At 37.3% G+C, this 4,305-nt stretch overlaps 1 protein-coding gene across 1 annotated transcript in view; it reads right to left on the bottom strand.

Moving 5' to 3' along the window:
* Positions 1-4,305, bottom strand: part of zgc:158403 (tetratricopeptide repeat protein 39A) — a gene marked incomplete at its 5' end in the record, with an annotated part of 767,589 nt that overhangs the window by 1,548 nt on the left and 761,736 nt on the right.

Here is a 4,305-nt window from a genome sequence, read left to right as displayed (position 1 = left end):
AGCTGTGGTTCTGCACAATACACAAACATCATTCACGAAACTCACCGCATTTGTTTTGCCAAACTCAAGACCACCGTACCTACTCACAACCCCATCGCTTCCACCGAAACAAATACAGTATGTTTTACACATCACATGAAACATATTTCCTTCCATTACCAAACATACTATCCCTCCAAGTACAAACTAAAATCTTTCAAGTACCCAAAAACAAAAAATCCTTCAAGTACCAAAAAAATACAGCTACGACAAAACTCGTCACGCTGACTCTTGCGCCACTATCTTCCTCCGCCTGCTGATCCCACACAAATGCCTTCAGTTCCACACCCCTTATTTGGGGAGTAATGTGAGCAAGAATCAGATTGCAGGATCAAAAATAAAATAAGAAATTGTAAAGAATTATTTGTGAAAAAGGATGTGTGGTATTCAAAAAGTTTAATTCCTCCACAAGATGTATCTTCCTCTCCACCAAACAGAGATGAAGTTTAGTCCCATCCCCGCATTTTGCCATAAAGATATTACCTTTCTCTTTGGTTTCAGATGGTACAGACTTGATTTCTTGACTCTCCTTCTGGTGTCTCTCATATCTTCATCTGACTGTTCAATATCTCCATGTTGCATTCACTGGATCCACCCCTAAGAAAACAAATGATTTCATTTAACGATTTAGTTCACGGCAGAGTTATAACCAGGTATAGCCCTGAAAACTGGAGATCAACAAACACACAGTGGGTATTCCGAAACAAGCAGGTTCTGTATTTAGTGTTCAACTGAGCGTGGGGCGGGGAAGTAATAAGTAGTTCTTTAAACTTGAGTATTTATTGACAACTTTGTACTTTTAAACTTATCAATTATTAACTGATAATTAAGATCAATATCACACAGTTGTTGAGGGATTAGTTATTTCGTATATTTTAATACACATAGATGATGAAACCTACATTTTTCTAAAAAGCTATTACACACTAAGATAAAAAACACAGAACATATATTCTCATCTCTGCTTGCGAACTAGCAATAGCTACACTTGAGCTGGAAGAAGAACGGGTTATCTCCCAAGGCCGAACACCTAAGTTCTGACAATTGCCCCTAGTTTCATAAAATGATATTATATGAAAAGGGAAAAGAATGGCGGGAATTACTAAGGTCTTTCTTTTAGGGCGCTGTCTTCCTCGGAATTGGTTAGGTCGTGCTGCCAAGAGGCTGGGAACCAGCCCAGTGCAGCAACAAGGAAGCACCAGTCTAAACCAACGGTTTGTTTCCCATCAATATAGTCCACCCAATCACATTGCTTGCTATAATAAATAGCACCTCCTTGGTAAAACTTTTGATCAGGAACTCTTTTTGGGGCGAGGAAAACTCTCCACCTGACTGTGGCTTTCTCAATCCAAAAAAGATCCTTGGCCCAGTATTACTTTAATTAATACAATTCTAAATAAACTTCTAACTGAGAGAAGTTGTTTGTCTTATTCCTAAAGATAATTTTGATACACGACACAGTGATTCACATATCCATTAAAAAAACTAAAATAAAAATAAAACAACAACAGTTCCAGTCTTCAGCTTTGGTGACAGATTTATTCAGGCTTGAGACTTCAAATCTGACCAGAAAATACAGGTAATTTTTAGAAAATAAATGCTCCTCTATAATGACGATCACTAAGGGTTAAAATTAACATCTTACCTGTAGGTTGATTTCAGCTGCATTCTCCTCCATCTCTTCAACTGCAGGTTAAAGTAAGAAAAAGCAGATTGTACAATTGGATTAGTTAGAGTGCTCATTTTCTGTGATAAATTATTTTTTTCTGAAGGTGAATTTACCAGGGTTAGAAGAGACATAATATCATCTCAGTCAACCAGAAACAATGAAACTTTACAGTTTTTCTGACTTTGCTTCGGCACAAATGTCTAATGAAAATCAAAAGTCTAAAAATGTGACTGTCCCTTGTTGGTTGCCAGTGGACTGATTCTACACATGCGTTCCTAGGATGCGTGTCCACTTTTCTACAAAAATCCAAAGGATGTGAAGTTTATGTGCCCAAGTTCTTTCTCTCTTCATCAGTACAGTGTCAACAGCCAGCAACCGCTAACGTTAGCTTGTAAATCAAGTCCAATAATGTGTACAAATGACTGGCACCCACCACAAATAAATAATGTAAAACAAATAAACGAATGAAAAAATTTATATTTATATTTATTTATGTATGTATCTATGTAATTTTTGTCCTAGATACTGAGCTTTATTTAAGGAATACAACAATTAGCTACATGGACCAGGCATTGGAGTACTGCGGAGGTATGTTCACCAACCAGTCACTAAGTGTGCTGTTTGGTGGTAAGCAGGGAGTGTACAGTGGGTTCCAGATTTAAGGGGACTACTCGTGTGAGTAACTAAATACATGTACATACAAATGATCCCGAGAGTAAATTAGCGTGAGATACGCTAGGCGAATATTTGCTTTGCCTTTGGTGGAAACACACCATTAGACACTTTTTCTCTGAAAACACCTGCCTTGTTGTCAAAACTATGAAAATGATGATAGACAGACAGCTAAACAACAAATTCGCTTTGAAGCTCTTTAAAGCTTAGAGCTATTCCTATTATATGAACTATTATTCAAGTTATGTCCACATTATCTTGTGTACCGGCAGTGGTGGTGTGAATGTGAAACATTAAAAGCTCACCTGTTTGATTGTGCTGAAACACTGAGGAATCCATCATTTCTTCCTGCTCTTTTTTTTCACACATCAGTCCACTGTAGCAGTGGGGATCGTTTTCAGAGACCATGACATCTATTTTTTCCAACAGAGCTATTATCTCTTTTTCATCCATTAAACTTCTTGTACATGTTTGGAATCTTTTTTCTACAAAACTGCTGTTGGCTTTCAGGTCTGTCAACGCACTTTCACATTTTTCATCTGACTCATAAGTCACAGCTGTTATTAAATAAGAAAGTGATCCTTTACCAAAAGCTTTCTCTAACCACTGCACTCCTGAACCGTAATGGCTGTTATGTAGACCATTTGGTAACAGTAAGACAAAGGCATGAATTTCCTGATTTAATGGGAATTCGTCAATGTGTTGTAGACCAAGCATGTTGATGACAGAGATGTGGCGACCACAAAAGTCATACAGTTTGGTTGAAAACTGTTTCACATTCACTTGCTCGTCATGGTCAAGTAAGATGTTTTTTGATCCGGTCTCAATGGAATTTGTGTCACCAATTAACACGATTGTGAGTTCAGGCATCCCTGTAACAGAGAGTAACATGTTAAACTGCAGTAATCACTGAAACAACACTGTCGAAGGTAGACAGACAGCAGAAATGCACTGACACAATAAAAGTGAATAATCTAATTCTGTTAAAAACTCCACTGAAATATAATCTATAAAATCCATGTGACTGTACAATAAATTCTTGATTAAAATGTTACCTTTCTCTCTGGTTGTGGATGGTACTGACTCCATTTCAGACTCTCCTCCTGTGTTATCGTTCTTCCTCCTGTGTTGAGTTTCACCTGGTTCATTCACTGGATCAAACTGAGAGAACAGGTGATTTTATCTTTTAAAACTCACTTCTCCAGGTTAGACCCACTGAGATCACAATGTGTTTTATTTTTTTATTTTTAATTAATTTTTTTGGTCTTTTATTGCCTTTTAATCGATAGCAACAGCTTAAGACAGACAGGAAACGGGGGTAGNNCAGCAAAGGGCCGCAGGTCGGACTAGAAATCCTGGGCAGCTGCAGCAAGCAACCCAAAACCAAGGAATCGGCATCAAGATGAATATATACTGAAGCTGAACAGTGTTGCACTAATACAATAGCATTTAAAGTAAGAGCAAGGTAAAGCAATACAACAGCATACATTTTTTTTTTCTAAACTTTGGTCCTCCAATGTCAAACCAGGAGGTTCACGAATGTACAGATTTCCACTTCTATGAACATTTTCATCACTTAAACTTTAGGAAGGACTCTCTATGCAAAACTCTCACACAACTTTAGAAAAGGGGAAACTGTTAAAGAACAAAAGAAAAGCAGCTATAAGATAATAATGACTAATGTAGGTGAAAGAATATTTACCTTTACCTTGGCTGCTCTCTCCTCCATCTCATCTACTGCCATGTAAGAAAAAGAAAACATATATAGGATCAGCATAAATCAACATATTTGGTTAGCTAACTCTCCTAGTTTATGAAATATCATTTTCAAAATGTTAAAAGACCTTTGTCATTTGGTGTCATAGATTCAGTTTCAGACTCTCCTCCTCCTCCTCCAGATATTGAGATAACGAAACTTTGTTTTC

This window comes from Morone saxatilis, unplaced genomic scaffold (genome assembly GCF_004916995.1).
Source record: "Morone saxatilis isolate NCDOM2014 unplaced genomic scaffold, NCSU_SB_2.0 Contig14, whole genome shotgun sequence".
NCBI lineage: Eukaryota > Metazoa > Chordata > Actinopteri > Moronidae > Morone > Morone saxatilis.
The sequence above is the reverse complement of the archived record's forward strand: the minus strand, read 5'-3'. Positions and strand labels throughout refer to the sequence as shown.